Here is a 25,558-nt window from a genome sequence, read left to right as displayed (position 1 = left end):
AAGACTGTGAGGAATTAAATAAAATGGATGGGTGAAAAGCATCTCAGAATCTTCAAAATGCTGAAATAGGACAGAGTTGAAATCCCAGGGACTGGAACGTCCAATCTCAGTTGACTAATGCCCCATGAAAAGCAGCAGCCGGTCACCAGGTTACATTCATCAAGCCAAGCCCTGCTCATCCACCCAAGCCTCCTCCTCCAGGAAGGCTCCTCTGGTTGTCCGCTGGGACTGCATGGTCCTCTCTCTTCTCTCAGGTCACTTGCTGTCCACATCACTTCCTCGGGGACTTGAACAGTAGTGTGCATGTTCAGACAGTCCCTCACTCAGAGGGTCTATGTCCCTTGAAGCCCACCATACAGGCTTCTGTAGTAGATGCTCCGCTAAATCATGCTCATCGACAGTCTTCTTCAATTCAGCATCCAGCAAGACAATCCTGATGCCTTCTGCGGGATCTCATTAGTATTGCTTCATTTCATTCTCTAATTCCTAAAACAGAACTACTGAAACACAGTCCTATCTATTTCTAGACTCATTCATTCAAGTTATACTTTGGCCTGGGGAAAAATATGTTAACTTATGCATTTGCCTTTTCTCTCCCTCTACAGAGTCTGTGAGTTCCATGAGGGCTTGGTCTATTTCTCAGAAAAAAAAACAAAAAACAAAAAACAGAGAGAGAGAGAGAGAGAAGTGAAGAGGAGAGGAGAAAGAGTGGGGGGGGCACGGAATGGGAGAAAAAATAACCAGGATTTGTACACAGGACAAGCTAGACACACCTGTAAAAGGGAAAGTATATTCTAGCAGTTTCTAGGAATCACACACACACACACACACACAGGGGCACAAGCCCCACAGAACTGAACGGGGTTTCTGGAGTCAGCAGCCGAGACCTTGGGCAACTGAGGCAGGCCAGCAAAGGGCCGTCTTGGGTATGTCTGCGCCTGGACTGGTTCTAATCTCTCTGATGATGAAAACGGATTTTCCAAGGCCTGACGATCTAGATTCGGTTCTGATGGTGCAGAGACATGACCTTAAGCACCACAAAGTCGTAGAGTGAGACAATCTCCTTCAAGATCTCCTTCAGCCCTCCAGTCTGGACTTCAGGGAGAAAGTCTCTGGTCGGGGCTAACCTGTCTCCTTTCAGATGGAGAGAGAGCAAGCCTCTGCCCAGGCCCTGCTGCAGGTAACAGTAACTCAACTGAATTTCACTTTGTTGTTTCCTATGTGTGGTCTTTATATCTATGATAACCTTATCTTCATCATAAGCCGGTCTTCTATTGATGGTGGTAAAGGTCAAGTTTCCTTTTTAGATGAATTATATGTTTTGTAAAATGAATTGACTTAAAGACAAAGTAAATAATTATACACAGGATGCATATCTGGTGAAACTCATGAAAATCGCACATCGTTGATACGGTAAAAAGCAAAACCACCAAATGGTAGGTAGTTGGCATTAAGGAAACATCAGACAAAGCACATTAGTATATCTGAAATGATAAATCAGCCGTAATGACCAGGCAGGGGGAGGAACTCTCTCCCAGAATGAGACAAAAGCCCCAAAGTACCCTAACCTTCCATGCTCATTACATTTTATTGGCTGGGTCGCCAACTGTTGGCAATCCACATACCTTATTCGGGATCAGTCTTATACTACTTCTAAAGTCAATCGTCCACCCAACAAATATGCATTGATCACAGAGAGGTCATGTGGCATGCCGAAGATTGCACAGCTCGTTCAGGGGTGACTGGGATTCACACGCAGATGGCCCAAATTCAGTCCTCACTCTTATCCGCTCTGCCCCCCGTCCCATGAGATCTCACAGATCTGAGCAGCCCCTCTGTGACCAGAGAAAGGGCTGTTACAGGAATCTAGGAATGAATTCTCCCAGGGTCTCCCTCAAACTTTCTTGGTACCACGATCAATCCAATTCCACCCTGACAGTGCCCAGCCCCACACAGTGTGTGTCTCCACCCCCCTCAATGCTGGAGGTTTCTCAAGGCATTGTCAGATTTAGATACCAATAGTTAACCTGAACCTAATTACATGTCACTGAAAAAGAAATTCAATTCTTGCTAAAATTGGGACTTCTCAAAATCAGACTGAAATAGCAAAGGGACATGTAAGGAGAAAATTAACAAGAAAAAATATGAAAAGGGCTGTCCAACAGATGAGAAAGTGTTCAGACTCACTCATAATTAGGTGAAAATTAAAACAACACTGAGATGCCACGGCTCGGCTAACAGAATGGCAAAAAATTACAAAGCACGCTAACACATGTTGCTGGCGAGGCTGTCAGCAAACGTGGCAACTCTTAGGTAAACTGCATATGCACTTATGTCTTGACCCAGCGATCTCACTTCTAGGAAGCCGCCTGAAGATATTCCCCCCAAACATATAAAAATATGTGCACACAAGCTGACTCCTTATAGCACTGTTTGTAGCTGCAAAATATTGGAAACAATAAAACAGTAAAAACATGTCCGGACATAGAGGAGTGGTTGAATAACTTGGGGTGCATCCACAAGCGAAGTACTAGGCAGCTACAGCAGAGGATGGGGGGCGGGATGATGGTAGTGGGGGAGGCGGTGTATGGGAACTCTCTGTTCTTCCCACTCAGTTTTGCTGTGAACCTAAAACTGCTCTAAAAAACAAAATCGATTTAAAAGGAAGAGGGGAAGGAATGAGGAACTGAATTGGGTGTCATTTCCAGGACCTAGTGTTAAGCGTACACGTGAGCATCTGTAACACACACCCCCTTGGTGCAGAAGGAAGAGGGTGTAAGAGAACACACATGCATCTGCTTATTGGTGCAAAATAATCATAGGGAGGATAAACCAGAAACGAAAAAGATTGGAATGGAATGCGAACAGCACTGACGAGCCTAACCATATTACAAATGAACAACACAGCCACACTAAAGGATATGAGAAGGAAAAGATCCGGCCTGAGTAGCTTTGGAAACTGTCTCTTAACTGGATACTGTAAGGCTAAAGGCAATGAGCACTTCTGAAACAGCTTACACTAGGAATGAATAAGTACGGAAATATAGACCATGGGAGCTGGGTTTCTCGATGTCAGAAAAAGAAGGTAAAAGTAAGAAAAGGGGAGAAGGACAGAATGAACCCTGGTGATTTACTGCAATCAGAGGTATCAACATGAATCAGGTTTGTGATGGATGGATGGATGGATGGACAGACAGATGTGTGTGTGTGTGTGCACGCAGATACATGGTTTGGTGTGCATATGTACATTTCCTAGCTCTGTCTGCATACTGGGCTTTGGAGCAAGCAGCCCACCTAGCACTGAGACCAGTGAAGTGCAGGGCTTGGCAACGTCCCCTAAACCCCCTGGCACAGCTTAAGAATGTTCTACATTTGAAGTAAGGAGACACACAGCCAGCCAGACTGGAGGGTAAAATGCTCAGATTGGATCTTCTAAGGAAACTGTTAACTTCTCCTTGAGTTTCATATGCAGAAAAGGAAATGAAAGGAAATATGAATCTTAAGGAAGTTTTCTTTAATTATAAATAGGTTTGTGACACCTCCCAAGGATTGATTTACAAGAAATTTAAGGCATGTTCTCCTTAATGACCGTGGCAAATTCCTCCGGGAATCCGAGGAGGTTTACCCTCCTGTCCCACCCTGCCTCAAGCATAATGTCAGACAAATTTTATCTAAAACCTTATATGGAAAGTCATAAACATCAGCAGGCAGGTCCTCATTTTGTCCCGGAACGAGCTGACCACAAAATGTCCTACCAGGATTTAGGAACATGTTATGAAGCCACAGGGACATGTATTGATAAATGCCTCATGCCTGGGCAAGCCATCATCCCCCTGTTTAATCTCAAAACCCAGTGCGGTACCATCAGTCTTTTTTTCCATTAATAGGTGGTACAGCCGCTGCCCACACACTGAATGAGAAATGAAACTATACGGGCTCCAGCATTTTCTGAGATTGCCTCCACCACCCCACTGCATGAGGCGTGTCCTCAGAGGAGAGCGTGACAGCCTTCGGGAGGCCCAGCTACCGGCGGGCTCCTGTCGCTGCCCTCATTACGAGCCACGAGCTGGGAAATAGGTATACGCGTATTCACCCATGCATCCACGTACACACGCATCCATCTATCCATCTATTGCTAACCAGACTCACCTTGAAACCTCTGATTTAAATAAGAATAAGCTCAGAGTTTCCAAAAGAGAGCAAGAGCCCATGTCCCACGATGGGAATGTTGACACGTTAACCATTCACCAGTGAGAGGACACGAGGGTTGTTTGCAGTTTGGGGGTTATTGCCCATAAAACTGCGATGAATATTCACATAAAGTTTTGGTGGGGACATAAGTGTGCATCTGCGACAAATGCCCGGGAGTGGCTTGCCTGGTAAGTGGGTATGAATTTTTAAGAAACACTCAACAAGGGGCGCCTGGGTGGCTCAGATGGTTAAGCGTCTGCCTTCGGCTCAGGTCATGATCCCAGGGTCCTGGGATCGAGTCCCGCATCGGGTTCCCTGCTCGGCGGGGAGCCTGCTTCTCCCTCTGCCTCTGCCTCTCTCTGTCTCTCTCTCTGTGACTCTCATGAATAAATAAATAAAACATTTAAAAAAAAAAAAAAGAAACACCCAAATTTGGGCGCCTAGGTGGCTCAGTTGGTTAAGCAACTGCCTTCGGCTCAGGTCATGATCCTGGAGTCCTGGGATCGAGTCCCACATCGGGCGCCCTGCTCAGCGGGGAGTCTGCTTCTCCCTCTCACCCTCCCCCCTCTCATGTGCTCTCTCTCTCCCATTCTCTCTCTCAGATAAATAAATAAAATCTTTAAAAAAAAAAGAAAAGAAACAGCCAACTTTTTCCAGATTGGTTGTACCATTTCACATTCCCACCAGCGACGTAGGAGAGATCCAGTTTCTGCGCATGCTCACCACCATTTGGCAGTGTGCGTGTGTCTACGAGGTCTTTATTTTAAAGTCAGTGGCGAGTTGGTCACAGAAATCAATTCAGGGATGCCCAGGGGACCCACAGGGAATGGAGACTTGCTCTGGGGAGGAAGCTTTACACTCATGCAAGAACCTGAGTGACCAACGGGGCGCCTGGGTGGCTCAGTCGTTAAGCGTCTGCCTTCGGCTCAGGTCATGATCCCAGGGTCCTGGGATCGAGCCCCACATCGGGCTCCTTGCTCGGCGGAGAGCCTGCTTCTCCCTCTACCACTCCCCCTGCTTGTGCTCCCTCTTTCGCTCTCTCTGTCAAATAAATAAATAAAATCTTTAAAAAAAAAAAAAGAACCTGAGTGACCAAGAACCCAAGAGGTGCCTGAGCCGTCCGCACAAGGTTCCCCTGTGCCTCCATCTTGAATCCGGGACCTTGGTCTTCCCTAGAAGCCCCGCCCCCACGGCCTTCCTTCGCATCCCATTGGGCAGATCAATGTCATGTGACCACCCTCAGCTGCAAGGGTGGCTGGGAACTGTATTTTCCTTTCATCGGGGCACACTGCTCTGCAAAAAAATCTGGATGCCGTCAGGGAAGAAGGGGGAGTAGTTACTGACTTAGGGTCAGTCACATTAGCAAACAGCCCTACAATGAAGTCATCACCAAAAGAAATAAAAAACAAAACCAATAAAGAATTTAAAATGGCTTCCCCTTAGGAGCAAGGCTGGAAAGAGAGAGAAATGCACGAGGGCGATTTCGTTTTTCATTATATGCCTTTCTGGATGATGGATGTTTGGTTCTTAATAAATCACTTACAGTCCCATGAACTGAGAGAACTTAGCAATACTTCCACAGGCATTCCTCACCCTGCTCCCATGTGATAATTGCACTTGACATTATTTGTTCCAATTCTGCAAGTACTTTCTCTGATCTGGCCTCCTAGTTGACTTAAAATGGAATCTCTCAAAAGGTGCTTCTCTTTTTTCTATACAGTCTCCTTGAACAAGAATAGCTATTTGCATTTATGAGTGGGAGGGGGGATAAGACCGTTAGATTCTAAAACAGGGATGGTTTTACACACTAAGTGTTGACCCAGTTGTGCAGTGTCTCTTTCAAGTAGGAGATATGAGAAGACTTGTTTTTCACCTGACCTTGGCAACTTAGTTTTTTTACATCAAGATATATGCAGAAGCCCACTTAACAGAGGATAAATTACCCACACACTATAAACTCCACGTTGTCCAAACAGCTTGTTAAAACCCATCCTTCTCATATGACGTGGGGCTCAATTTCTAAAGTCTGCAAGTATGGCATCAAAATTACTCCCGAAAAGTATCTTAAATCTCCCATAAAGGACAAAACAATTCCACCTCTTAATATATCCAGCATAACCAGTTTTTTCTTGAGTGTCGTACCAGATTACTATTTCTTTGGTCCATCTCTGGATGAACTTCAGTTTAGGCAATGTTTTTATAAAATAAAAAACATAAATACACAATCACACACAAGTGAATGCACACACAGACACAGTCTGAATCCCGCCTCTAAAGACTAGACTGATAGTCAAAACCAACAGAGAAGGAGAGAGATGGGAGATTCACCATGTGCTCAATCCAGGCACGCACATATATACTCAAATGGAACAGACAAGAAAGATAACCCCCTCCACACTATCACACCTCCGCATATGTGGGGCCTTGTTTTTTCTAGAGTGTGGAAAGGGGCACCATTATAAACTTCAGGGAACACTGCTGGAGACGACGCGGTGTATTGAGTTGTCAGGAACCTGAGAAGGAGGGTGGATTTCTCTGGGGTTCCACGCTGTGCATGTACATTACTGAGAAGCAAATGCAACTTTTCAGGATCAGTTGGCAGAGGGTCCGGGCGTCCTACCAAAGTGCTTCAAGCCCAGCTTAAACCGTTTCAGGAAGAAGAGGAAAATGATTTCCATGAAGGTGGATTTGGCTTTTGACAACCAATGGGTCCAGAGACGGGTGGAGCCAGGGGCCCCAGAGGCAAAACGCAGAGACGCGGGCGACCGGCGGGCAGTTTAACCCACGAGGCCCTGCAGACCCTCACCCCTGTGCAGCGGCAAGAAAGAGGTACTCTCTCTTTTTTCTCCTCCTGGACCCGCACCCCAGGACCCAGGCATCAGCTGTGGGCGCAGGCCCTGTCCCTGCAGAGCTGAGGCCTTGCTCCCCCTGCCGGGGGGGGGGGGGGGGGGCACCACGGCCTGCAACTCTCCCCGCCCCTCCCGCGGCGTCCCCGCGGTGACCCCAGCCCCACGTGCGCAGAATAAAAACAGCAAGAGCCATAAGGCCAGCTGGTCTCTGGAACACTCACGGCGCTGTGCTTCGTGCCCAGCGTGCCCGCTAAATCCCCTCAACTCCAAGAGGTGCATTCTCTCCGTGCAGGGGGACTGAGCGACAGCCTCAGGTATGAGCCTCCTGGGAAAACTAGTCCTGTAAGATAGACTCACACCTGCTCGCCCCAGACACCAGCGTCTTTGAGCCTGACAGTCTCTACTGCAACCCCCCAAATCACATCGGACTGAATCTAGGGTGTCGGGGGTGGTTCCCAGATTTCTGCCAAGCCGGAGTTTTCTGTTAGCTGCCTAGTGATCCAAGATCTGCTCCAGGACCTGGCTTGGAAGGAACAGGCGCAAAAAGCCAGGCCCTCTGCCAGGGCTCCCCAGTCCCAATTAAACAAGCTGGGGGTATGGATGGGGGGCCAGGATGTGAGCGCGTGTTTGTGCATAGGGGTTCACATAACCTGCCCCACTTCCTGGATCCCAAATGCCACAACGTGTTCAGTGTGGAATGGGAGTAAGACCCCATGGAAGCCCGCCGTGGGGGACAGTAAACGCTTCCCCTCAGCCATGCTCCCTCCTCGCTCCTGGGAACAGAACCTAGTTTGGTTCCAGGTGCTCCACATGGTTCCCGGTAGGGGTGCTGAAGATCCTGGAACGGGCAAATTTGTCCCAATTCCCCACATGGCTGCCCATCCAGGGAAAGGGCCGCCCTGAGCCCCGCAGAGGCATTGCTGGTGTTATCAGCGCCCCCGCCAGATTTCCCCAACAAACCCCAAGTTCAGGCTGCCCCGCCTGCGGAGGGCCGGCGCGACAGACGCCCACTCCGGCCTTACCTGTGCCCGGCCGCGCGCCAGCACCAGGCTTAGGGCCCCACACATCCCCGGGAGGTGGGTCTGGAGCGCTCCCTGCGGCCCCGGGCTCACGCCGCGCGCTCTGTAGCTGCGGGATGGTCCTCACTCCGGCGGCTCGGGCTCTGGCGGCTGCAGGCGCGTGGATCCCCGCAACTTTTCTCCAGCCCCTCCCGCCGCCCCGCTTCCCGGCCCCGCCCACCTGCGCCCCGGCCCCGCCCCGGTCCCAGATCTCACCCCGCCCACCCGCGCCCCGCTCCCGACCCGTCCCAGTTCTTACCCCGCCCACCCTACGCCCCGCCCCCTCCCCCGCCCGGTCCTAGATCTCACCCCGCCCACCTGCGCCCCGGCCCCGCCCCCGCCCCGGTCCTAGCTCTCACCCCGCCCACCTGTGCCCCGTCCTGGCCCCGGCCCCAAGCTAGGTGAAGGTGAAGAACCAGAGCCCTCCAGCCGGAAGAGGAGCCTGGGAGAATTCCTCTCGGCCAGGAGGGGCTGCACGAGAAAAAGAGGGAAGGGGCGCTGGGCTGCTCCGGCAGACCCCACGGGAATTCGTTACTTTGCCCCTAATTTCTGCTTTACCCGCTTCTGGCCTTAGCTCTTGGCTTTAGCCCTGGAAGGTTGGAACCCGGTTCTCCGCGCCTCTGAGTGGAGGGTGGTAGGCGCTGTCTCTGAGCTCTGCGGGTGTGTGTGTGTGTGTGTGTGTGTGTGTTTGTGTAAGCACACAACAATCCGGTGAGGCCACACCTGCACTTGGAAACCGCGGTGTCTTGAGCAAGGGGACAGGACAGATGAGATGGGGAGACGGCCAGGAGGAGTAGAATGCGGCTAAGAAAACGTTCCGACCCAAAAGGTGGTCTGTAAAATACTGATTCTTGGAGTTTTCGATGACAGCAGAGAATTATTTTCTTGAACGAGTGATGCTAATTCCCCCGTTGTCCTCTTTGGTGGCTGCTGCAGACGGAAGCGAGGGGAGAAGTCGGAAGGAGGGGACAGGGAGCTTGTTTTTGCAGCCCAAAGGGCTGGGGGATTTTTTTGTTTTCATCAGAGGAAGTATTTTTGGCCTCTCCAGATCAGTGGGAAATAAAATAGATCCTATTATTCCTGGCTGAGGGATGGGGACCTGCTTTACTCTTCCTCCCTGACCTGCCATCCATCTGTAGGTTTATGATTTGTGGTTCCCCACACTCATCATTTTTTTCCTCTCCGTGAGAATACCAGCCTCCCAGTTGGAGAGCCAAATGCAGATTCCAGATCAACTACCATGAGGGAGTACTCTGGGAGGTCTCCTAGGGGGAGTGACTGACTGAGAGAAGGCTCCTCTATGACCTCTTCTTGCTGCACCCACCCCACTCCCTCCCCCTGCCGCCAGCCTATCTGTCCCCTAGGAGCTGCTTTACATCTATTAATCCATTGAGCTCTATGGGATTGCTCTTTTTTTATTGTCCCTTTCAAAAGGTCAGGGAATTTAGATACACAGAATGTAATCCCTATGTACAGAGGATTTAGTTGAATAGGCAATTCACTATCTATTATCGTGTTTGTTTGGCTCTTTGCATATAATCTGTCTTCAACTCCTCTACCTGCCTTTCCTCCCATCCAAAATGTAAGCCCGATGTGGATGGCTTCCTATGTTCTACTCTCCCCACCCCAGAACTCTCAACAACTCAAACAGTGTGTACTGCAAGTAAACAATTGTCAGACGGATGAATCTTGTGTATTTGCATAGTATCGTGGCCCATTTTACCAATGAGGGAATCTAGATTGAGAAATGCCAAGTGAAATCACCTAAAGGCAATATTTACTGAGCATCTGCTTCAAGTTACAACACTATTCTAAATGTAATATTTGGGTGAAGTCAGTCTTCGTGGACACCTGTGTGCATGTGCTCTTATTACACGCATTTTTTAAGATGTAAGGAGATTCACTAAATTGCCCAGGGTCACACTGGTAGCATGTGATGGAGCTGGGATTCAGAGACAGGGAGTCTGCCTTCAGAGCCCACATTTGCAACCCCTTTACTAGAATCATTTGGGCTAAGAAGGGCCTGGAAATCACACCTGTCCTTTGCACCAGGCATCTTGATGACCTGTGTTGACTCTCCCTTCCAAGGTCACCCCTCTGTGTCAGGTCTTGTCAGCTAGATTTTTCTACCTTGAAGAAAAGGAGAAACGTTGATTTATCAGTCCTACTGAGCAGTGCAGGAAAGCACCCCAAAGCAGTTTCTTCTCAGGGGTTGAAGCTTAACTTGAAGTCAGCCTTTGTGGACATTACTGTCCGCACAAGGGACCCTTACCCAGTGTCCCTGAATAAGATTCGGGCAGCTTTTGTCTGCGCAATCAACTATTATGATTGGCTCCCAAATGCCCACTCTTATTCCTTGGCCTGGTCCGTCTTGGAACCCGTCTGCTTGAAGCACAGGGTCTCGACAGAGCAGAGCATGAACGGTCCCCGCACAACCTTCCACTCTGGGTTCAAGCTCCGAAAAAACACCCATGTGGCGTCAAAGATTGCATAACAGAGCTCAGATTTTGCGGCAGATGGAGTCCGTGCATTACATCCACCTTCCCTTTATCCGATTTGCACACATTACAGTAGGAACTGACACTCAGATGGCCCTTCTTGGGAGCCGGTTTGACATGAACTAATTCATTGAATCTCTACGACAACGCCACCAGGTTATTATTTTTCCTAATCGTTTTCGAAGATGAAAGAATGTAGAGACAGAGGAGTTTTGTTTATCAAAAACCAGTCATGAGAAGGCCTGGCGTTCAAACTCAGGCAGTCTGGCTGCAGAGTCCACATTTCAGGCCACACTGCTAGCTTACATCTCTGTGCTCTTCCTCAAGAAGAACGTGTGTTCTTCTGCGTTTCCCTTTACTCCCACACTCACCCAATTCTTCGGGCCACCAAATGTGTGGGTGTTTTTCCCACCAAGCAGTTCTCCAATTCCTTGTCGACACCAAGTGGATGTCCTATGATTCCATTTAATTCTGCTACTGTCTACCTGGATCCCACACAACAAGGGCTCAGTCCCGCAAGACTGCCCCCTCCAAGACGCCAGTCACAGGATTGTCACCCGTGCTGCTGACCCACCTGCTATAAATCAGTGGTTCCTACAACCCCCTCCACGGATTCTGTCATTCCCCTGAGCGGCTCACAGAACTCAGGAAAACAGTTTACTTACTAGATTACCAGTTCATCGTGAAAGGACATAACTCAGGACAGCTGGATGGAAATGATGCAGAGGGCGAAGGATGTGGGGAAGGACACAGGGTTTCATGACGTCTCCACGTTCGCCAACCAAGCTTATGTTTGAGGGGTTTTTATAGACATCTCTTCACATAGGCATGAGAGATGATCACCTCAGTCGCCAGCCCCTCTCCCCTCTCTGGGGCTGAAATCACTAAGCTTCTAATCATAGGTTCGTCTTCATGGTGACCAGCCCCCATCCAGCACCTCACCAAGAGTCACCTCCTTAGAACAAAAGACACCCCTATGAGCCAGGAAATTCCAAGGGATTGAGGAGGAGGGAGTCAGGAACTGGGGAGAAAGACCCCAAGATATATGTCTTTTTATATCACAATAGCACAGGATAAAATCCAAATCTATCCATAAGTACCACTTTTGTAAACCCATTTTTCCTCCCTCTCGCACATTTGCTTTTAATGCACCTCAGTGCTTTGGCACGGTTCTATTACAATGCCTTACTTATCTTGCAATCAGATGACGATGTTTATTTAGTATGTATCACATACAGAACCCAAAATTTGGGGTGGAAATATGAAAAGGAGATCCTGTCATGAAGGAACTAATGAACGCTAGGTATGGCAGACAGAATAATGCCCCCCAAGGATGTCCCTATCCTGATCCCTGAAACCAGAGAATATGAAAATTAAGATTAAGGACTTGAAAGTATGGAGGTGATCCTGCATTATCCATGGGCACCTGCATGGGGCAGAGGAAGGCAGCCGAGGGCTGAGTGATGCCATGACAGAAGATCCAGGAAGGAGTCTAAGTGTGAAGGTTTGACCCACGGTTGGTGGCTTTGAAGATGGAGCAAGGGGGCCACAGGCCAAGGAATGGCCAAGGGCTCTCGGAGCTGGGACCAGCCTTCCTTCAGCAAAGATATGGAGACCTCAGTCCTAAAACCAACGAGGAACAGGGTCCACACAGTAACCTGAATGAGCAAGGAAGAAAGGCATTCCCCGCAGAGCCTCCAGAAAAGAATGCAGTCCCGCTGGCAGCTGGCTTTCAGCCCTGTGAGGCTCAGAGCAGGGGAAGAGCCAAGCCCCCCGGACTCCTGAACGTACAAAGCTGTGCGATCATAAATGCGTGTTGCTTCAAGTGGTTGAGTTTGTAGCAGTCACGGCAACCACAGAAAACAAAACCCCCTTTGTCACAACGTGCTGGCTTTATTACCCAGGACAGGCTAGGTCATGCTGTGACGAGAAACAACCCCGTCACCTCCGTAGTGTTAACAGAACAAAGCTTCTCCCTCGGGCTTCGTGTCCAGGGCATGTCAGCTGAGCGCTCTGCACCATTGTCTTCCTCTTCGGAACCAGGCGGATGGAGCGGAGACGTGGCAGGGAATGCACTGGTTAGAGCTTCTACCCTGATGGCACCCAACATCATCCCCACTCACATTTCTTTGGCCCACAAAATCCTATGACCACGCCTACATTTAAAAGGATCGCGGATGTGCAATCCCACCCCGTCTTGAAAGGAGAGAGAGAGCCACAGTGCCACACTGCGTCAGCGGTAGGTGAGGGAAGAGTCAGGGGGGCGGTCGGGGTGGACAGCCTTGGATATTTGTGCCCGGTGTTGCTCCAGACACGCTCAGTGGGGATGTTTTGTTGTTTTTCAGTGTTGCAGTGAGTCATCTTCCTTACGTTGGTTGGACGTAGAATACGTGAATGTTATTAATTACACTCCGTATGCATTTGCTACCGAGCAAGTGCGAGGAGAGAGAAAAGTGCAAGCGTATTATGTTGTCCAGTTGTCATTATCCTCTCTGTGCCGCTGGTGGGATCACAGAGGCTGGGGAGATGTAACAGGCACCCTCTTGGATAAAGTGTTTGGAGCTGAGTTTTTAAGTAAAACGGCAGCCGGCCTTGTGATGCCTGGAGGGTCAATGTCCTGGGCTTGGGGGCGCACGCATGGAGGGTGATCGTGTCTTCTTGCAGAATCGACCCTTTCTCATAACGTCCCTCCTCCTCCTGATAACAGCTCTTGCTCGGAAGTCTACTTAGCCTGATATTAATATGGATACTCAAAACTTTCTTTTGCTTAGTGTGGACCTCCTAATATACCATTATTATTATTTTTTAAACTTTAGCCCAAATACGGCTTTCTGTGTGTCATGGGCTGGAAGCAGCAGTAACTGACCCCTCTTTCACTGATCCTTTAAACTTCATGTAGTCCATTCCAGACCCTCCAGATTCCCTGCGTGACTCAAGAGCAGCCATTCTGTTCTATCTTAAGACTATGCATGCCGAGATTAGTCTTCTTCCTGTGCACCTGGTCAGAGTGGATGCAGCTCCTTGAACTTGAGCTAGGTCTGATGACACTGATGATACATGGGATGGTACAACCAAAAGATAGGGGGAACATGGCTTTTGGTACTATCACTGAACTACATGATGTATCAACCTCGGAGCTGCTCCCAGTGTGACCGAATGTTATCATTTAAGCCACGTCAGTGACTTTTCTGTGATTGAGCCAAATCCGCAGGCTCAGGACCGTTTAGACCTGCACGCTCAGCCCAGCTCTGCTGCTAACTGGTTTTGTGACTTTGAGTGGGTCACTCATCCATATTGGCTCTCTTGTTCTCGTATCTGCAAAATGATCTGTCTAGCCCCAGACAATCTCAAAGCCCCTCCGGGTTCTAAAATTTTAATCTCTTCTAGTTTAATTCATTTGGCCTTCAGGATTAAAGCACTGGATTTTCCTGGCAGCAAACTCCTTTGGAGGGAGCTGAGGCACATGCAGGAGCCAGCTGGCATGCACCGGGATCTTTAAACAAGATGTCCCACTTAATCCATCAGAGTAAGCCCACCAGGTGCTATTACGTGCCCCATTTTACAGACATTATCGTCAAGGCCCAGAGAGCTTTAGTCACTTGTCCAAGGGCACCCACTGGGAGGCTGACAGAGCAAGATTTAGAATGCAGGTCCATCTGAATCGCAACACCTGTGGTTGTTCCTGCTTCCCGAATCTCTGGGAGAGAAGGAGAGGGATTGCCTTTCTCTAAGACCATAGTGAGAGGTGGTTTTTCACACTAGAGCCATTTCAGAGTTATTTGTAAAATATTTGCACACCCAGACAACATCATAAAACCAAGATGTTTGGAATGACAGAGAATTAAAGGAGCAGAGCCTTGGACATCTGGCAGGTTCCTGGTCCCCATGTGAAATGTACACTCTTGCAAGTAGACTGAGTCATTACAAGAAACTCAGCCTGTCTACACAGCATCTACTTCCCTCCTCTTCAGAGATTGGACTCGATATAATAATTCTCATCAGCACTAAATTCAATCAGGTCGTTCAGCCATCTGATCAATATTGCCAGAAGGGGCAATTCATAAGCTCCGGAGAGGTGACTTGGGACTGGATTGATTTAATCTGGTGAATAAATAATGCTATATTGGTGCCTTTGTAAGCGGGATCCATTGTGTTTGGTTTTTTCCGTAATAAAAAGAGGTGTAGTGCTTGGATGGAAGCATCTAAGTAATTTGAAATATGTGTTTGAACTTCTGAGTCATAAATTCAACTATATGTCTTCAATTCACATACACATTTACCTAAACCTTATCACGAACATGAACTGGATCCTAGCAGAAATCAAGACGTCCACAGGGATGACTGATACAGCTACAGCAACTGTGTGTCTTGCTCCCAAGGTCCCGTCATCTCCTTTGGGTCAGGTTTTGTGAATTCAGGGTATTTGATTTCTACTTGCATAGGTACGGAATAGGAGCCCCTAGACTGGGACCACTTGGAAGATGTTTTCTCCAATAGCGCAGAGTGCAGCAAAAACTTCCAAATTAAAGGTCCCAGATTCCATATAAAGGTCCAGAGATACCTCGTTAATTTTACATCCAACCCAAAATATGAAAGCCCTTTCTTGACTGAAAAGGGAAATGATGATATTGTGTCACCCTATTGAGCCTGCTTTATGAAATGAGAATCAGGTCAAATTCTACTTATTCTGACAGGTCAGGAGCCTGAGATACCCCTATTACCTGTGTGACCTCATTAGGCTCCTCACTGGCAAAGGGATAGAACAAGATGATGCCATTTGCCGTGAGGGTCCATGCTCTGAATTTACATGCAACATGGGAGGCAGAAGAGACAAAAAGATGAGTCATTACCGTGGGCTAGAGGGAGCTAGGGGATGAGAAGTTGGAGCCCCTGACATAGGTGGGAAAGGGATCCTCCTTTTCGTCTCTCCTGGATGTGCCCTTAGGTGCTGAGAACTCTGGAGCCCAAGAGAATCTGGGTCTCCCTGCCCTGTCTACCTCTGCTTAAAGAATCATGTGTGCATTTGGGAGGGATTAAAACAGTCACAGAAATAAGAAGGAGCCATGTCAAGTGCATCAGGAAGGATTTGGCAGAATTAGCAGAACAGTTTGTTGGAGTCATCGTAAACAAACAAGGGTTGTTTGACTCCCACAACAAGGGGTGTGGAGGCGGGGAGCCCAGGACTTGTGGGGTGTCCCGGTTTTATCGGAGAGCCCAGGACCATTCCATTGTCCAGTGCCATCACTATCAGGGCTTGTCACATCGTGGTGGCAAAATGACTGTTGCACGCCCAGGTATGATGCCCGTTGTCCACACACAGGGAAGGGGGATGGCCAAAAGGGCAGCAGGCCTGCCTGTGGAGGAACAGATTGAAACAAGACATACCATTTGAGACAGATGCTTACTTGTGACATGCCTTGTTTTTTTATCCCAAAGAATAGAAAAGAGTGGGTTGGAGGAAAAGGGGGGTCCAGAGGAAGAACGGGGGCTGAGATTGGAAGGGGAAAGGATGAGGGGGGCTGGGAAGGAGCCCTAACTCAGCCGAAGCACACAGACCTCCCCATTCTGTACTTGCCTTGAGTGGGGACCTCCTGGAGATGTCACCCCAGCCAGACACAAACAAACACGGGGAACAGAAGCGTAGGGTTTGGGCCACGTGGGGGTGTCGGGGGTGGGAAGAGAAAAACCTCACCCTCTGACGGAGGCAGACATTCTGCCTAAGCCTGGACAGGGGTGGCCACGCCTCCACGCTCCCCTCCACATCCCCCAGGGACACTGCACCTGCTCCCAGCAATGGTGATGTCAGTTACCATGGTTATTTCACTGGGCTGTTTTGAAGAACACTTTGAAAAAGAAACATCAAAGTCCATAGAAAAGTGCCATGTTCAAGCAGAAGATCTCTAGTAAGGAAATTAAAAACAAAAAAAAATTCAGGTTCTTCCTTAATGTCCACAGAGGTTGATGGAGTGGTTTTGAAAAGATCATGCTGACTTTAGGGAACAGGCAAGATGCTCTCCCGATTACAAGTAACCATTAATTCATCCAAAACAAATCTTGTTTATTCAAGTAGGTCAAACGGCTTTCATAAAATCTTACTCAGTTTTTAGAAAACCCTCTGGTTGTACAATAAAATAAAGATTCTAGTTTGTAATCCCTGTGATCCGGGTAACTAATTCTTACCAGGATGAGAATTTTAACTAATGGAAAAAGGTCCAAAATGCGTATCAGTATTCTAGGCTGGGGATCGTCCTGGGCTGTCAGATGTGGGCTCTCTGGGAGGTGCAGAAGGAAGGTGGGAAATCAAGCAGGTGGATTAGCATTCTCGAAATTATTAAAAATGCTAAATACCACCAAAACGGACAGAGTAACTTTCCAGCATGCCTGCAGCTTTATTCTCCACTCCCCAAAACGGAAATACAACACACATGAAAATAGATTTGCCAAGTCTTAAGTCTTTCAGTTGGCATTGAGGATGATCAATACTTTCCCTTTCATCTGATGCTAAGACCTTGGCTACTTTATGGGTTAATATCACTTCATAACAAATTACTCCCCCCACCGAGTCTCATCGCCTGCCACGTTACAACATCAGCTCAAGGTCCAGAAGCCCATCATCGAAGTGAGCCCCACAAGAGGATATAGTAAATGCAGTCAGTTGTATGCAGTTCCTCTCCATCCTCAGACTTTTGAAACTAAAGAGGTAAGTTACTTGCTCCCTCCCACAGACCACTGAATGAAGTTTAAACAGATATTACTGTTTAATAAGTAATTATTACGTAGACACTCCTTTTCGAAAGGAAGGAAAACAAGATCCATAAAGGTCAGTAGTAACCCTAAAATAGAGCCAGGCAAATGCTGGAAGTCTCTTGTTATTAGGGCTCAAAGCCCAGAAATAATTCTCGTGGCTCTCCATTCCACTCTCTGAGCAGAGAGTACATGAAAAAAATAAGTAAACACCTGTTTGCTGCTGAGTTCTTTTCTCTGCCGGCTTCCTACCCTGTAGGGTTTAGGGGATCCGTGTGCTTTCTTGAATTTTTATTTTCTATATTTCTTTAAGTTGAAGATAGTGGTGTTTCTGCTGATAAAATTCTCTCAAACTGTTTGTGGACCTCCCATGAATCACACTGGGGCTCACCGCATTCAATAAAAGCCACCTCTGTGAGCTGCTTCCCTAGGATACAATCTTACACACTTTGATTGTTCAATTAGGAGGCAGATGTGAAGTCTCTCTACAGAGCCTCCTCTGAATGACTGAACAATTCTCTAAGGCACTCTCTTTGAACTTTCTAAGATTTTAACAAGTGTCTTACGATCAAATGCTCACTCGTTTCAAGACAACATTTTCTTGGGAGAGCCTGGGATTTCTTCCTTGCTTAGGGAACTTTTCTTAATTTTATCGTTGTTTGCCATTGGGGGAAGCTGAGAATTTTCAAAACCACCGATTGTTCCCCCCCTTTTGTTAAAGATTTTATTTATTCGAGAGCATGGGCGAGAGAGAGATTGAGAGTGACAGAGAGAGAGAGAGAACGGGAGCAGGGGTAGAGGGAGAGGGAGAAGCAGACTCCCCACTGAGCAGGGAGCCGATGCGGGACTCGATCCCAGGACCTGAGCTGAAGGCAGACACTTAACCCACTGAGCCACCCAGGCACCCAGGACTGTCCCTTTCTTTATTAGATTTTTTCATCACACACTATACCATCAACAGCGCCTTCACCACTTTGCTCAAGAATCTGCTTAGCTAGAGCTCCAAGGTCATTGGACATATTTTCTACTCTGCAGAATATTACAGGTGCTGCCACTCCATGACCAGACTCTCCCTGTTCCCATTTCTGATATGTTCCTCGCTCCTTTGTGAGCCGTCTCTGCCATTGTCCTCAGCATCCAGAACCAGACTTCTGTGGCTGCCTGACCAGGCCATGTGAGCTTTCTCTGACAGGCTTCCGATCCCCGCAGATGCTGCCCAATGCTTGGCTCCGCGCCACCCCTGAATTCCCTGAATTCTTAGGTTTCTGTGGGACAGGACCCCACCTGCAGGCACTAAAATATTCATTTTGTTAGTGTTCCGTAGGAGCAGAGAACAGAATGAGGTGCCGGGTCTTGGGGTGGCGGGGGGAATGGGAAGACATTGGTCAAGGGCACAGGGTTTCAGTCATATGATGAAGAAATGCTGGGGATCTGGCATCCAGCCCCGTGAGCATCGTTAACAGCACGCTAGTGTATACTGGAAATTGCTGAGAGTAGATCTTACGTGTTCTCACTACAAAAAAAAAAAAACAAGAAGAAGGAAAGGAAAGGAAAAGGATAACCATGGGAGGTGAACAGCTGTGTTAGATTGATTCTGGGGATGATTTCACAATGCACCCATACATCAAAACATCAAGTTGTACCGCTTAAATATGTACAATTTTTGTTAATTATACTTCAATAAAGATGGGGGCAAATTACTTCAAATTATCATAGCTTAAGACAGCAAGCGTTTATTATCTCCTCATTTCTGTGAGACAGCTTAATTGGTGGCCCGTGGCTCCAGGTCTCCAACAAGCATGTCACCAAGCTGCGGGCCAGGATTCGCTCACATCCGGGCTTGCTGGGAGGTCTGCTCTCTCATGAGCAGCCGGAGAAAAACAAGGTGCAATGTCCTAAGCTGCCCAGCTGGTGAGGACCTGCCAACAGCCATGTACAATTAAAACTTGGCTGGAAACAGAGCTGGAAGATCATACTTGGAGGAAGATGCATTCGTTTGGCCACTGGAAGGAAGCATGGTTGCCTGTGATTTTATAACAAATGAAAAGCAAACAAAGGACCCTGGAATCAGGGAAAAACAGAAGCAGGAGAGTTACTGGGGGCCTCCTTACAGATACCCCAGAGCCACCACCAGCCCTGTCCTCGCTCCAGACCCCAGGGCTGGCTGAGCCTGGGGCTGCTGGCCTAGCATAGAAATGCGCAGAATATAAAAGAAGCTTTCCCTAAGGTGTTATCAGCTGGGGTCCCAGTAGGAAACAGGTGCACAATCCAGATGGGTCCTTTGAAGACAGTTAAATCAAGGGACCCTTTAGAAGGCAGGAGCGGTGTGAATCCAACGGAATAAAGGCAGACACAGGGCTGGCGAGAGCTGAGAGGGTCTGTGCCTCCTGTGCCTCAAGAGGAGAGACGAGTGGTTTCCAGAAACAGGAAATGGGGGCCACGGGATGGGTCCATTTCACAGGAGCTGTGGCCTTTGGTAGAGGGACCCGTATGGAATAGCCCAGTGACCTGAAGGGAGCAAATTGGGGGACCCAATTCCAGGTGGCCTGATCATCGTTCACTTGCCTTGGATTCTGAAAGCTCCGTGCCTTGCCGTGAACGTGGCTCCGGGTCGTGGCTCCGGGTCGTGGTTCCTGGTGAGAGAACAGAGCCCTCGTGTCCTTCCAGGGACAGGTGACACCCCTGCACCCAGACCTACCTCCACCTCACTTTCTCTCCTGCACCAAACACACTCAAAATGTGAATATCAGATGATTCCCAGAAGGTCAATCTTTGGCTTCCTCTCTAAATTCTTCAGATCGACATATCTGGGTGATAGATTTTTATTTTTAAAAGACCTGGGTTTTGAAATATCTAGTGTCCACCTTTAAAAAATACACACAAATCCCATATCTTTCTTCACTACCATCTTTAGAGAGTACTGGAGGCGAAAGTCGGGGTATGCCGGTACAAGCCAAGCCTTCTCACCGAGTTTTAACAAAGACTTAAGAGGACATTTGAGATTAACGTGTGAAAGATATTCTCTTTAGAAGCTCAGTGACTTCTCCCGAAATCAGGCAGTAGTAACAGGAATTAGATTTAAAAAAAACAAAAAACAAAAAAAAAACAAGAAGAAGAAGAAAAAAGAAAAAACAAATCGAAATTTCCGTGCAGATCTGGTCGTGAAAGACAAACCATCGACATGCTGGCTTCTTTGTGGTACATAGTGGTTCCTCACAGAGTGTCTTGGGGTTTTGGGTTTTAACCCAGCAGACTGAAGCAAATGCCTGATTAGAAAGCATTTTTGTATGCACAGCCCTTAAAAAAGAGGAGATGTTTGCAACTAAAACACTGATCATCAGGCCCACGTGTCCCTGTTGAAGTCAATGAGAAGAGATATTTCTAACACTAACATCAGCAGGGGATAGGCTGGGAGGCTAGCTTGAAATCTCCAAATGTTTTCATAAATGCAGGGATCAGACTCCGGGTCACCCATATTCTCCCAAGTTTTAATTTATTTCCAGAAAGAATTATTCCATCAATTTAGAAAGCCCTCGGGGCTTCGAATGCTCCTTCCCTGTATTCCAGGCTGCACTCCTAGCAAGCTATTCGGTGCCGTGTCCAATTGTAATTATCCTTGAATCATAGATATAATTTTAGTCTGGAATGAGCGAATGCGCAGTAAGATGAATGACTCCCCAGCTGGGTCCAACTTTGAAAAGACTTTCAGCGTGAACACTTGCATTTGGAGAATTAATGAAGACAGTGATGGTTATTCGCATTCCAAAAGAGACTCCCTTTCTTTCTTTAAATGTGAGCCCTCCTGGTCCACGGCATTATACTTGCTTACAGATCATGAGCTATAAACGTCTAGCCCCATGCGGACGCTCACATGGAGCTGGCTGGAATTTAAAAGCTGGGCTGTGTGAGCCTGGGAAATGCAAAGTGAACCTGTTCCATTTGCATCACAGATTAAAAGACAGAGGTGACATTTTCCTGCTAATGTGAAAAAAAGGGACGGGGATTTATCTAAATTAGATCCCAAGGCTGTGTCTGTGACTAAAATGCCTTTGGGCCTCTCTTTGAAAGGAAAGCAGATGTTAAAGGGAGGTCTGTCCCCAGGGACCTCCTCTTTTTCGTGTTGTTGCCCACCCCCCAAAATGGAGGAATGGGTAGAGAGTATGGGGAACCTTCCACAAGGGGCTAGGAGCACCGACAACTTATAGAGTGTTGCCTGGCAAGCCTCACCCCCTCCACCCTCCTGCCTCCTCTCCCCCATTCCCTCAGCCCTGTAGGCCTCAGCCTACATTCCTTTCCCTTTCGCCAGGGTGCCACCTAAATATTATTTCACACATCGTGCATGAATCACATTTCGGCAAAAACCACTGTAGTAGAAATATCCCCCTTACTGGAGATAAGCAAGAAGCCTCACCAGGTGCCTAGGCCCTGTCGTTAGCAGGATCGTGGGCACGAACGCTCCATTGGCACAACACAGTTGGGGGATAAGGGGACAACCAAGATGGCTTCCAGCATGCGCCTTCTGCTATTCTAACTTATAAACCCATCATCTCATGCCATATAAAGTCAGGATAGTCTTCATTTTGCTGTATTTTCAGACATGAGAGGAAAGACTATAAAAATAACCTTATTTTAAATTTTAAGCATCCAAGTCTCTATTTTGGAAGCAGCTGCAAGTTTCCCACACTCTCCCAAAGAACTCTCTTCTTTACCGGGGGAACACGGAAATAAAAGGGGAGTGAAGACAAAGCCATGCAAGTTGGAGCCATCCAGGGTCATTTGAGGAGAGGGTGACCAGATTTAGCAAATAAAATACAAGACACTCCGCTCATTTGGAATTTCAGTCGAACAACAAATGGTTTTTGTGTAAGGGTATCCCATGCAATATTTGGGGGTACACTTATACTGAAGTCTTTGTCATTTATGTGAAATTCAAGTTGAACTGGGTGTCATAAATTGTACCTGGCAACCCTGCTGAGTTTACAAAAATGTGTGCTTAGTAAGTGCTAGTTTCTTTTTATTCATTTAGCATTCCTTGCAGAACAATCTAGAAATAGTTTATTTCCTAGTCTATAAGACATAGCAGAGTGTAAAACACACTCTTATTTCTTTAAGGAAATATTTATGGGGGGAAATCCAAGTATTTTATATCACACATGGGTGGGAAATGCTTTTAAAATGATATTGTAGGGAAAATGTATAATGTTGCTCATGTAAATACAATATGCTATATATTATGTATAACGAAATAGTTCTGGATCTGAATTAATAGCCAACAAGTGCTGAGAAATTATAAACATCACATAGTTAAAAGAAATATATTGGCATCAGTGAATGAATCACGGAAGGCAGCAGCAGAAACACCACAAATGTGCTAGTAAATTGAGCCTATCCCTTATGTTTATTATTATGAAAACAAAAGCCAGTATGGTAGCTCATAGAATATTGGTGACCGAAAAGCAAGGTACCATACAAAATAAACGACAGGGGCATGAATTCCTATACCACGTTTGCAGTCCGGGCAAATCAAGCAACAAAAACAGCAAAAATATGAATGTGAATCCATGCCCACCCAGGTTGTCAGATGAATGTAGACAAAACAAATATTTCAGCCAAAACAGAAGAATACACAGAGGATAAAAAAAAGAACTTGGTGAAATACCAGTGTTACACTCATACATGCAGAAAAAAATAAATATTTTGCTGATAATTAGTATAAGACAAGCAACAAGGGAGAAAAACTATCTTGATCAAGAACTCACTGGAACTTCTATTGCTCTTTGAGACGTATATTGTGGCAGTAATAAATATGAATCACATACAGGTGGTAACCCAAGTAATAAATATGAAACACACACAAGTGATAACCCAAACCCCACCTATAATTGTCTGAGTATCCCAAGTCTTAATTATTTGGTTGATCAAGAACAAGATGTAAACACGATAATAAATATTATAAGTCAACCACAAATTTCTTAATTCAGTCCTGATTAAAATGAAGAACAAAATCACAAAATTTTCTAGCAACTTTGAGAGCAACTGTAAGAGGAAATAAAAGGAAAGGCGAGCAAATATTTAACCCCTTACTGTAACGTTTAAATCAGATTAATTCTTTAGGTTTCTTTTTTATAAATCAGATCATGCTTATTCTGTATCATGTCATCATAACTCTTGAGTTTGCTTCTATTATAGAAAGGCAAATGATTTTCTTGTAATATAGACAAATTTATTTAATGATTATAAGGACTGCTAATTTTTAATCGTGAGACTGTGAGTATTGTTATTGAAAAACTACATTCCTAGACAGTATGTTTGGAAAACAACTTTGTTTACTTAAAAAATGGAAACTAGGTTTTCCAAAAGGAGGTTGATTTTACCCAAGAATTTAGGCTAATGAAACCACTAATTCTAACTTCACAGATCTTGCTCTTGGCAATTCAACCAGAAGGGGACTGAACAAAATCTCTTTTCTTTCATCCAGACCAATGGAGGGCTGCCCAGGAAGGAAGCAGTAGATGGAACAACAATGTTAGCCAATTGGGACCTTTGAATTTTTTTTCATTTTGCAGAAGGAGATAGTGAAGGTCAAGTGCAATTGGTCTATGCTCTACATTTCTACATTGTTCCCCGTTTAAGAGCTTCTCTGATCCTGAGGCCCTTCATTTCTCTCTCTTTCATGATTTTCTTATTCATTTTCATGAAAATAATTATTTCCCTTATTATATAAATGCCATTTGTGTTTCATTGGTCCTTGTATTTCTTAAAGGCAAGTTTCACGCTTTAGCATCTCCCAGAAGCAGCAAGGAGAGCTCTCTGGAGAGCTGTCCAGAGCTCTATGTCTCTGGACATAGGAAGTTTTCAGAAATGTTCTTTGAGTGAGTGTTGGTTTAAGTGCACATCTCTTAGGGGAATTACGGCATAGCAGGACAACAGATTATCTAAAAGTATCGCTTCCTGTGTTCCCCACCCTTGTCCTCCAGGCTTTCCTATGCTGCTAAATGCACCACTCTCCACCCAGCCCCCAAGCCAGCACTTTGGGATCATCCATGACACAGTCTTTCTCCTTCCCCGCTGAATCCAGCCACATCCTGATGGTCTCTAGTCCCAGCTACTAGGACTAAATCCACTCCTCCTGCATTCACCCATTCTCCTCACATTACCAAAGAGGGGCTTGAGGAACACAGCAAGATCACATCGTTCCTTTGCCAGAAACCCTTCAACAGCTCACAGTCTGCTTTGGCGGTAAAGCCACCTCCCTTCACTTTGCCTCTGAGGCCCCGTGTGATCTGGTCTCCAAGACCATCTCACTCCTGCCCTACTACTTCGTGGAGAGGAGAATGGAGCTCTAGGAAAGCATGAACAATAGCAATGAATTAATTCAACAAACACCCACTGACTGTCTACTATGCGTCTGACCTGATGCAGGATGCTCAAGATTCAATGGAAAACAACTGTGCATATACCCAGTCCAGTCAGTACCCCCCACCTCACCTTACCAGTGTATCACTCTCTCCGAGTATCTCTACCATTCCGACAACTGTGTGTGAAACACAGAGGTGCCCTTAATGTCAATGGGAAGATTTTGGAATGCATTTCAAATACAACAGTTAGTACCCACTGATTACTATAAACAGTAACACAAGGCACTTTTCCTTCCATAATGACTCTGTAATTGTCTACATTATCTCCTTAAGTACTTTAGAGTGATTATATATTTAAGTCTATGTTCACAATCAAAACGTAAACATGATTCACAGCTTCATATACTTCAAGCTCTCAGGCCATCTCTTTCCCAAAAACAAATAAACCCAATAGAATATTAAGGAAAATAATTTAAGCACACAATGCAAATAATACCCCTTCACTGAGCAGAGGAACACGCCCCTGCCACGAGCCAGCCGACCACCAGGGGGCTGACAGCAACCACAGGACTGCACACTGCTCCTGTCTTGGGCGGCTTAGGGACACCCAAAGGTATCCTCAGAATGGATGTGAGCAGATGGACGTGTGTGTGTGCATGTGTGTGCACATGCACTTATGTGGATATGGGGGATGCATTAGGAAAGTGACCTCTCCAGGATATAATGTGAACATTTTGAAGCCATGAATGGCAACCAAGACATAGTTTAATTGCTCTGTAAACAAATTGGCAATGAAGGAAGAGAAAAGGGGAGGATGGGCAGAGAAATAAGAGGGAGACGTGGCCAGACAGCAGGTCAGT

General features: G+C 46.8%; 2 long non-coding RNA genes across 5 annotated transcripts in view; both read right to left on the bottom strand.

Moving 5' to 3' along the window:
• Positions 1-8,250, bottom strand: part of LOC118549926 (uncharacterized) — a 33,146-nt gene extending 24,896 nt beyond the window's left edge. For 2 of the 3 annotated variants that reach the window (XR_013443561.1, XR_013443562.1), the window contains exon 1: positions 8,063-8,250. This is a non-coding gene — a long non-coding RNA (uncharacterized LOC118549926). Of the gene's footprint in view, positions 1-7,261; positions 7,322-8,062 lie in introns of those variants that run through there. The other variant, XR_013443563.1, reaches the window with a different exon arrangement.
• Positions 8,251-15,670: 7,420 nt separating this feature from the next.
• The window catches only part of LOC144379814 (uncharacterized), a 32,641-nt gene continuing 22,753 nt past the window's right edge, over positions 15,671-25,558 (bottom strand). For both annotated transcript variants that reach the window (XR_013443211.1, XR_013443209.1), the window contains exons 3-4: positions 19,902-19,973; positions 15,671-15,946 (exon numbers count right to left, since the gene is read on the bottom strand). This is a non-coding gene — a long non-coding RNA (uncharacterized LOC144379814). The remainder of the gene's footprint in view (positions 15,947-19,901; positions 19,974-25,558) is intronic.

Source organism: Halichoerus grypus, chromosome 13 (assembly GCF_964656455.1).
Source record: "Halichoerus grypus chromosome 13, mHalGry1.hap1.1, whole genome shotgun sequence".
Taxonomy (NCBI): domain Eukaryota; kingdom Metazoa; phylum Chordata; class Mammalia; order Carnivora; family Phocidae; genus Halichoerus; species Halichoerus grypus.
The sequence above is the reverse complement of the archived record's forward strand: the minus strand, read 5'-3'. Positions and strand labels throughout refer to the sequence as shown.